We start from the raw sequence: 11661 nt of genomic DNA on the forward strand, positions 1-11661 counted from the left end.
ATTGTATTTTATTTGTTTTTCTCATTACATCCTAAGTTTTTATGCGGGTTTTTTCCATATACCATTCGGTGCAGAAATTTAACAAAAGTTTTTTGGTAGTTTTTGGGGTGTTTTTTTTTAGGAGTTGTTTTTTATTTTATCCTACTTAACGTCAATATTTTAATGTGGGATTGTTTTGGAGGGGGTTGTTGTTGTTGGGGGGTTTTATTCTTTTTTGTTCTTTTTTTTTTTCTTTTCTTTTTTTTTTCTTTTTTTGGGGTGGGGGTGTGTGTTTTTTTGTTGTTTGTCAGGAAGGGGTTAATATTCATAAAATGGTATCAAAAACAAAAAAAATAAGTACATATCTGGAATTGTTATGGGTTGCAAAACCCCCCCCCCCCCCCCAAAAAAAAAAAAAAATAATAATAATAATAATAATAATAAATACGAAAAAAATAAATAATAATAATAATAACAATAATACATAAATAAATAAATAATAACAATAAAAAAAAAAATATATATATATATATATATATACTCTTCAAAAGAAGAAACGCAAAACCATATTGTCGTAACATTTGGAGAATTGATTTAATTATTGAATGGTGAGTCCGATAATTACCAAATGTTGCAGGATTGTTCACAATTCACTCTAGTCCATTGTGAGTAAGTGATAGGACACACCACCAAGGTCAAGGTCATCTGGAGTCAATACCGGGTGTGGCCTCCGCGTGTGTTGACAACTGCCTGGGCACCGCCTGCCCATTGAAGCAACCAGAGTACGGATGACGTCCCGGGGGATGGTGGCCCACTCGGCCTGCAAGGCTGCTGCCAGCTCGGGCAGGGTCTGGGGCTGTGGTTGTCGCTGTCGGAGGCGTCGGTCCAACTCGTCCCATAGATGCTCAATTGGGTTCAAATCCGGTGATATCGATGGCCAAGGAAGGACATTAATGTTGTTGTTCTGTAGGAAAGCCGTTGTGAGACGTGCTGTGTGAGGCCTGGCGTTGTCATGTTGGAACACTGCGTTGGTGTTGGCCATAACTGGAACGATATGTGGCCGGAGGATCTGGTCAATGTAGCCCTGTGCATTCAGGTTGCCCTGCACGTGGACCAGGTCAGTTCTGCCAGTGTGTGAGATGGCTGCCCACACCATGACACCACCCCCGCCGAATCTGTCCAGTTCCTGCACGCAATTTGCCGCATAACGTTCACCACGACGCCTATACACGCGACATCTTCCATCATGACGTCGGAGCAGAAATCGGGACTCGTCACTGAACCACACCTGTCTCCATCGCAGTTGAGGCCATTGTCGATGAATCTGGCACCACTGCAGTCGGAGTCGACGGTGTTGTGGTGTTAAGATGACACCTCGAACTGGACGTCTGGCACGAATTCCTACCTCACGTAGGCGGTTCCGTACGGTCTGGTCGGATATCCTGCGCAAACCTGGTATTGCTGCGGCTGTGGAGGTGGCAGTAGTCAATCGTTCCCGAAGGTGGCGTACCCGGATGTAGCGGTCCTGCCCGGGGGTAGTGACCCGTGGTCGACCGGATCTAGGGAGGTCACGTGTTGATCCATGTTGCTGGTAAACGGTCCCACAGTCTGGAGATGGTGCTTGGGGACACATGGAATGCCCTGGCAACGGCCGTTCTGGATTCGCCTGCGTCTAGTCGGCCGATGGCATTGTTTCTCTGCGGTTCACTGAGACGTGGCATGTCCTGGATTGTCAACTGTCGGCCAGATACAGAGGCCAGGCAAGCGACACCCTGCACTTTTATACTGTCGGTGTTCATGTTGCACGTGCAGACAACGCACGTGCAGTGGTGACATGGTTTGCACGTGGCTGCGTTTTTGCGAATATTCACATTTTGGAACTTTATTGTACAGTAGCTGCGTTTTATCGAATGTAACCGAGGGAATGTGTTTGGGACATGCAATGACCTTATATTCACAAAGCATGAACCGGTAGGAAACATAAAATCGGAGTTATAACCCATTTGTACCCTTTTGCGTTTCTTTTTTTGAAGAGTATATATTTTTTTAATTATGAATAGCTAACCCTAGACAACACAACTCAGAAAAGACACAAAACTTATCCGGCAAACCAAGGTTCCCCCGAGAATCAGCTTATGGCTCCTGAACTAGTTCCAGTATTTCACCTTTCATTGTTTCCTTAACTTAATAGTGTTTGTATTTTTGTGTACATATTTTAAAATAATTTCCAAACTTCCATTATGTATATCCGTTGCTCTCTGAATGTATAAGCTAGATTTTTCATGATTACGCTTTCTTTAGACGGAGTTTCGATGGTTTATGTTTTTTATTGTAACAATTTGTGGGATTCGTCCGGGAGCCAAGGTTTCATTTTATTTTATTTATTTTCTCTCATTTCATCCTACTTCTTTTTATGCTTTTTTGTTTTGCATTGTCATTCAGTGCAGAAATTTAACAAAAGTGCTATGTGGTTGTGACCAGGAACGGGTTAGTACTCATAATATGATATCGAAATGGATTGTACCTCGTGAATAAATGTTGCCATAAGAACAATTAATGTTTTTTATTATGAGTACGTTTGTTAAATATTTGGGTGTAACCTTCGTAAAGAAAGGGTTAATATCTGGAATTGCCCAAAGGTTGCAAACGTCCCCCACCCAACACAACCCAACCGAACCCACTAATAATGATGAGATACCCCTAGGCAAGAGACCAGCAAAGAAAAACATATCTGCTAAATCCAGGTTCCGCCCAAAATCAGCCTATGGCTCCCGGACAAGCTGCAGTATTTTATCTTTGATTCTTTCTTTGATAAACCCTTTAACTAAATAATGTTTTTATCTGATGCATAAATTATTTTAGTAAACAAGATTAGATAAATTAAAATAAAATACGATGATTGTTGTTACACATTGCTTTGTTGTTTTACCTTCTGTGTTCCATTCTGTTACTTCATGTTTCTTCAAATAAATTCTTAACTTCAGTACTTAGTGTTTGTCTTTGTGTATGATTATACCTAAGAAACAACTATATCTTTATTTAGATATTGTTTAGTGCTGGAGTGTCGTTAAACATTATTTGATTCATTTTTTTGTTTGAAGAAAGTACATGTATAAGAACAGTGGTGCAGTCATCATAGGCTTCGTACAAACTAAATACAGCACATATATCCTACTGTATGCTGTCTAACAGTTTGAGATCATTGTGGTTTTTGTTTTTATGGAGGAGGGTTTTTTCTTTGGGGGTGGGGGGGTTAATTAAGAGTAGACGTGTCCGGATCTCGTTTCGCTACTGGCACCAAAACAGATATTTACTCTCTCGGCATATGCCTCCAAAACCCCACTGTCCCTCAACACACCTTCCACGATTGTATTTGCGTTTGTCAAATTTGGGTTCATCTAACTCGACACTTTGTCCTCTAAACAAAATTTTGTTTTCCTTTCTCTTTCGGTAGCAGAAGCATAAAGCTTTCTGCAGTAGCTGTAAGGCTGCCTTTCCATTGGTTTTACTCGCGCGGCTATTGCTGCCGCTAATCGGTAAAAATCAAATGCGTTGATTTGCATTGACGTCTTTCTATTGACACGGGTGCTAACCGTGCGGCACAAAAAATGTCGATCATGTATCGATTTTTTGCCAGCCGTGCGGCTCGAACCACATGGGGAATCCATAAAATGACGTCATTTTGGGGTATTACCCATGATTACGCATCCCCCGCACTTAAATATATTAGAGCGTTATTTAATTTTACAGTTTTAAGAGTAGGCATTTTTAGCATTCTTTGTGCAATGGGCGAGAAACGTTCACACGTGAGCAAATTGAAATATTAACTGACTTGGTGATCGAAAACCCGGTAGTTATTACCAATCCTTAAGTGAATATAAGTACCAGATCTGAACTAACAATTGGTGGACGAAAATCGCAAGAAAATTCAATTTCCAAGACATGACAGGTGCAATAGTAATAATAATAATAATAATAAGTTAATATTATGCTACTATTATACACGCATATTAATGGAAAGTTGATAAACACAGCCATTATAATGAATTAAAATAATATTAGGTTCATTAAACTACGTCTACACTGTATCGGTGATGGATCCGGAAATTTTGCAATGTTTTAATTTTGAAGGATTTCAAGTTTGTCAAATTTAAAAATTATGTATTGAAAAAAAAAGGTGAATAAAGCGAATCCGGACCCCCGTGTCTCCCTCCTGAATCCGCTTATGTTAACACCCTTTATCTTCGTTCAACAATGACAAACGCCGTACCGATACTATAATAACATGAAATGAGTTCAAATAACTGATGTGCATGCTCACCAACTTCTTACTAACAATAATATTTACCGTGTTCACTTTAGTAACAAAGAATAAAAAGACCTTTTATAGCAAGAATTAGTGTTATTTTAGGAGGTAAACAATTGTGTTTTAAAGTATTTTTTATTATATGGTGGGTTATTCGGTCCATGACCTATCCCTGACTACGGACCTGCGGTGTCGGTAAAACATAATCGGTTCCACATTTTTTTATGTTCCCAAACTATGTGTTTCATTTTACATGTGTTAGCTCTCGTAACTAATAGTCCGTGGGTTTGTTGTGGGGGGTTTTGTGTGTTTTTTGTAATTAATTTCAGTTTGGTTTGATGTAAACATAAAAGTAGTCCTATAAGTTTTGGAACAGGCTTATAACAAACAAACAAACAACAAAAACACTATTCTTTTGTCCAATTTAGAAAACAATCGGCTCAGAAATAAATAATATGTAGTAAATTACACAGTATACAGTAGCCCGAGTACTCTGACTGTAAGAGAGCTAGACGGACATTTGGACATAAACACGCTCTCATTACAGTCAGAGACCAACCTATGTATATTTTTGGCAATTCCTGACTACCAAACGGTAGGCAAAGATTCCCGCTCTAATACCACAGCAATCCTATGGTTGACGTCAAATACCTTTACATCGATCATTTTCGAGTTAACTGATACAAAAAAATCCACATATTAATCACTAATACACATACTACAGAAAGAAACCCGACAGCACCCACATTCAGCTACGCTTCGTGACACTCCGTCGCAACAATTACAAAGCTCGGCGATCTATTTCGAGACGTAGATCACGTGATCGCCACTGGGCGATTCCGCCTTGTGCAGCAGTTACAGGGGCCGTCTCATACCAAGCGACGTTACAACATGGAAGAGTTGGCTAATGCCGTTTTGGATGAATTTGGATTTAATTACGTCATTAAACCAAAACAATTACACATTATTGATTCCATTTTGAATTTAAAGGATACATTTGGGGTGTTATCGACAGGATACGGCAAAAGTATGTGCTACGTACTGCTTCCTCTTATGAGACGGCCCCTGTAACTGCTGCACAAGGCGGAATCGCCCAGTCTCGAAATAGATCGCCGGGGTCTGTTTTTGATGTCTTTAAACGTAGTTCGTATCTGCTCTCCTCTGGGACAACTCTCACATCCATCAGGCTTAAGTTGACTGTAGGGTCAAAGTTTCCTCTGATAGTCAGCTCCCTGCATCCTAGAAATACAAAACAGGCCACTGTATACGCCACTTTCAACATGACATTACAAAATGGGGACAACAGGCCTGCTTCCAAATGTTGACACATGGCATTCAGTAATATAGTAGAAATAGGCAGCCTTTTGGGCATCGCTTGCACCTGCATTCTTTTATTTCCCCAGAGTATTAACTGTATCCTTTCTGAATAATATCCTGCGAAAGTCGTCATGTAGTTGGCCTGCACAAATATAGAAATAACGGATACCTGCTAGGTACAGTTTAATGGTATAGTATTTTAGACCTAGCTTAGTGTAACAATAAGTGATGAATAACATAAGCTTACCATGCCCGGCACACCCCCTTCACAAAACCCTAGATCCGCACCTGGTGTACACTATCTGCGAACACCTGCAGAAACGAATCCTTAGTGGGTGTTTGGGGGATCGGGGTGGGGGGCAAAACTATTTATACATGAGCAAAATAGGGGCAATTTGTTTTATCAAATGAGCAAAGAAAACAAATCGAAAGCAGGGGTGGGAGGTCGAAACCCCCTCCTGGATTCGCGCCTGCTTCCACCGTGTACACTATCCGTACCTAATGGCAGACCCCTTTCCCTGGGCGTAGTCTGCATAGGCTACGTTATAAATACCCCCCCCCCCCCCCCCCCCCCCATCCGCATTGAATATGCAATACGCCATAATTATAGTGGATCGGTAAAAAAAAAAAAAAATCTGCACTTGGATTAAAAGCATGCAATTTGGTTAATTATATACCTGAACCCATTACAAATATTTTCAGATATGGACCCAAATCAACACCGGCCCCTATATTATTATGTGCTATATATAAAAATGTAATTCACCAAATCAAATCTGACATATCTACAACCCCTCAAATTTAAATAAATCACACAAAAAGGGTGAGTGTGAATATGCTAATTTTGAATACAACAGGAAGCGTCTTTACCGATCCTAATCTCGCATAATAGTTGTCAATCTAAGTCATAATAAATGTATCATCAATATCAGTCATGGCAGTATTTAATGGTCTAGTTAAAGTTAAGGACATTTCGAACGTTGAACCAGGCAGATGTTATTTGATATATATATATATATATTCTTCTTTTTTTCTTTTTTTTTTTTTTTTTCGTGCAAGTATGAACCAAAAAAACCATGTGCACACTGTATGATTCCTCGTAGAGTGTCATACAAAAGTGTGCACATCGTGCTTTTCGGTTCATACTTGCATGAACCAAAAAATAATTGCGGCCAAATCTTATAATTAAATTTATATGCATACTTTAACAATACATAACTGATTTTATTTGGCTTAGCTTTAAATATGCCTGTAGTAGTGTTTGTGTAAACTTCATTCATTGATACTTATGTCGCGTAAGAATGCAAACGTTCATTCACTATTATTTGAATCAGGTGATGTTTTGTAAATTACATCATTTAGTAAATGACATAATTTTGATAAGTTACGCCATTTCATCTAGCTGCTGTGCATTTTTTACGGATCATTTCGTTATATTGGAAGGAATTGTCCTATTCATGTTTAGTTTAAAAACATTTCCAGAAACGAAAAATATCTACGAACTCGGAATTAAAAAACAATGACTTTTTAAATAATTTTCGTAACCTTGCTATGGATGATCAAAATAATAACCATGATGTCGAAGATTTTTTTGTAAACTATGACCAACATAGCAGCGATCCACAAGTTAACGAACTAAACAAAGATATAACCGCTAAAGAAATATCCGAAGCGATACACAAGTTAAAGAAAAATAAGGCATGTGGTTCGATAATGTTTTAAATGAATATTTTATCAACTGTTGTGATGTCTTGATGCCATGTTTATTGCTATCATTTAATAATATTTTTAAGTCGGGTCATTTCCCACATAGTTGGTCTGTTGGTTGCATTATTCCTATTTTTAAAAAAGGAAATATTAACGATGTAGACAACTATAGTGGGATCACTCTGGTCAGCAGCCTGGGGAAACGTTTTAACTCGGTTTTAAATGAACGATTATTAAAGTTCGATCAAGAAAATGGCATTATCACAGACGCAGAGTTTGGTTTTAGAAAAGATATGTCTACTATTGATGCTGCTTTCATTCTGCAATCTTTGATAAATAGGACATTGAAGAATAAAAAACGCTTATATTGTTGTTTTATAGATTACAAAAAGGTTTTCGATTTCATTAATAGACAGAACTTATGGTATAAAATGATCCAACTGGGCGATGAGGGCAAAATGCTAACCATTATACAGTCCTTATCTGAAAGTGTTAAATGTTGCATAAAATATAAAAATGAAATGTCAGATGTTTTTGCTTGTAAGAACGGATTATTTCAGGGTGAAGTTTTGTCACCAATCTTGTTCGCTGTGTATGTTAACGATTGTGAAATGTATTTGTCATCAGAAAATTGTCCTTGTTTTTTTTGTTTTGTTGAAATACACTTTAAAACTATTTTTAATAATATATGCTGATGATATGGTACTATTAGCTGAAGGCGCAGGATTACAAATAATGATTAATGCTCTCTCAAAGTATACTAACAAATGGGATTTAACTGTAAATACCAATAAGACTAAATTGTTGTTTTTAGAAATGGAGGAAGAATTTGAAATAATGAAAAATGTTTTTTATAATGATTACGAATTAGAGGTAGTAAATGAATTTGTTTGTTTAGTATTATTGTTCTTCTATAATGGTAAATTTAGTCGTACCCAGAAACGAGCTGCTGAACAAGGACGCAAAGCCCTGTTTTCAATGTTAAATGTATGTAATAAGAATTTTTAAATATTGAAACAAAGTTATCCACTTTCGACATGTATGTTAATAGTATTCTTAGCTATGGGGCTGAAATCTGGGGGTTTTCATTCTGGCCAAGATATCCAAAAAAAATTCATATTCAATTTTGTAAACAAATACTTGGGGTACATAAAGGAACTTGTAATGAGTTTGTATATAGCGAATTAGGACGGTTGCCTTTACAGATTACAAGTCAATTAAAAATCTTCAAATATTGGATTAAGATGCAAAATTCGAATAATTGTATTTTAAGAGCTCTGTATGAGGTAATGAATACATATGAAAATAATTGGTTAATGAATATTAAACAGGAACTAAATGAGCTTGCTTTAAGTTATATATGGCAGATAACACGTTAATAATAATATTTATAATATAATTAAGGAAAGGATGCGCGACACATTTAAACAGCTTTGTTACAGCTGAATAACAGCAACACCAAAGGGGAATCTCTACCAACATCTGTTAAATGAATTTAAATTACAAATTCCATTAATTTACCGTATACATTAAGCATTAATTTTCAGTCAAATACAATCGAAGGCATTTTTGAAGGCATACATCGAGAGAGGAAGTGTGTGTGTGTGTGTGTATTTGTGTGTGTGCGTGCGTGCGTCAGTAGCGAAACGAAACGCAAACACTTCGTCCCTTAATTGAAAAACACATAAACCAGAAAACAATTTACTCAGACTGTTGGGCAGCATACATTGGGATATATATATATGTTGTCTTTATTTTGTACGAAGCCTATTATGTCTGCACCAGTTCTTATACAAAGAACGAATGGAATAATGTTTATCGACACCCCAGCACCCCAAAATAAAGGAGATAAACAAAGACAAACACTACTGAAGTTCAAGGTTTATTTCAAGAAACAAGACGTAACACACTGGGACACACAAGGTAAAACAACGTATAACAATTGTAAACATCTTGATCTAAAGCTAATCTCTGCTTGTTTATTGGAATATCTATATAAAAGACAAGTACTATTAAATTGAACTGCATATATATATAAACAAAAAGAGGTCTGCCAGTCTAGAGAGCTCCGCAATTTAATTTTCAATTATGTTGCTAGTAGATGATAATTCATAGATAGTTTCAAAATAACGCAATCAAAACTATAAGGAAAGTAGACTTTCAAATCTGGACATTCAAATTTCGAAAATATATCTTCACTAGTTTAGGAAGACTGCCCATGAGAATCACTGTTCTGAGCTTACAAAATATGAACTCAAAATTCAAGATAGACTTCGAAATGTTCAGTGTTAAATGTTAATTAAAAAAATCCAAAATGGAAAATAATTGTTTTTTTATTATTTTGTGCAGACTGACCTAGATGATTATTTTACCACGCGTCAGAACAATCGATTGTAAACTCAAGGAGTATAAGAGAAGTTTCACTGGCAAACTTTATACCGCAGTTAACACAGTGTGGCAATAACTCTTGTAAACTATCTTTATTTAATCTTTACTTGTTTATTAAACTGTCTGCATAAGAAAAACACAAATACTATTGAAGACGGTTTAAGTGTTTTGCCATTGTCAACGTCTCTAGGTAACAGACCTTTGTTGACGACTGAAATGACACATTAAAGATATTTTGTTATTTTCAATATTAGTATCTGTACACCCAATGTATTTCTGATTGTCCTAAGGTTTGTAATAGCCCAAGTTCACTTTATTTCCCAATATATATTTGTCTTGTGCGTACTTATTGAGAGATAAACATAAGAACGATCAGAAACACACTGAATATATAAAACAAGACAATTCATTTAACGAAAACAAAAACAACAACAAAAAACAAACAAAATAAAAACATACAAACAAACAGACAAAAAACCAAAGGGTAGAAAAAAACAATAAGTAAATACAATAATCGTATTTTATTGTAATCTAATCTAATCTTGTTTACTAACATAACTATTCAAAAGATAAAAGCATTATTTAGTTGAAGGGTTTATCAAAGAAATAATGAAATATAACATACTGTAGCTTCTCCGGGAACCATAGATTAAAAAAAGAAAAAAGAAAAAAAAAAGATGTAGGATGGAATGATAAAAAACCCAACAACACCCAAATCAGAGGAAACCTTGGCTCCCACAGGAAGGCCACAAATTGTAACAATAAAAAACAAACCGTAAACGATCTAACGTGTAAGCATTAAACATCTAGCTATATATATTAAGAAAGCAATGGAAACTATTTTTAAATATGTACACAGAAATACGAACACTATTTAGTTAAAGAAACAATGAAAGGTAAAATACTGGAGCTAGTCCATGAGCCAAAGGCTGATTCTTGGGGGGAACCTGGATTTACCGGATATGTTTTCTTTGTTCTGCCTATTTTGTCTAGGGGTAGCTATGCATAATTTTTAAATACACATGTATATATTATTATTTATTATTATTATTATTTTGATTTGTTTTTAGTTGGGGGAGGGGAGAGGTTCAATTATTTGGCAATTCCAGATATTTACTTCTTTTTCTTTCTTTTTATTTTGTTTACCGAGGTTCCATCCAAATATTCATCAATGCAGATGTTCCTCCATTTCTTGTAAAATACTGATTCGTGTCTGTGCCAGTGTTTATTAATGAGGTAGGTACCATACAGTCCAGTCCATTTCGACGCCATTTTATGAATATTAACCACTTCCTGGTCACACTAAATTTTTGCACTTTATAGGATATGCAAAAAATGAATCAAAAGATTTACATCTAGTTGGATGAATTGAGAAACAAAAAAATGAACCCTTGGTTCCTGGACTAAGCCCAAACAGTGTAACAATACAAAACGCAAACTATTTCAAGTCTGTCTAATGCACACATAATCGTGACACATCTAACTATATATAAACATTAAGAAAACAATTGATATAGGTAATGAAATTCTTCAATTGTAGTGTGCATTTAGAATATATGTCAAATAGTGACATGTAATTATTGATATATAGTTTCAAAAGTTGAATGTATGCTACTTTCTATGCAATATGACAATTTAAACGTATCGCAAGTTTGTTATTTGTCAAACTAGAAGTACTGTTCGCTGTAAAATAGTAGTACTATGCGTGTGCCCATTCATGCAGAGTATGAACACGTCATGTCTATAGTTATTAGGTAAACATGACACTATACCATGTTTATATATTAGCAAAAGTGTTGTACCGTGAGCTCGAAACCGTCAAGCTGAATAAATGCATTTGGATATAAGTAAATTAATCAGAAACGTTACAATGACGGCAAACTCTGGACAGCCCCTTTAAGTTAAAGCTTAACCTTGAGATAAAATAGTTATCACCGGACAAAAAAGTTTTTGCCAAGTTGTAG

This window comes from Gigantopelta aegis, chromosome 12, assembly GCF_016097555.1.
Source record: "Gigantopelta aegis isolate Gae_Host chromosome 12, Gae_host_genome, whole genome shotgun sequence".
Lineage (NCBI taxonomy): Eukaryota > Metazoa > Mollusca > Gastropoda > Neomphalida > Peltospiridae > Gigantopelta > Gigantopelta aegis.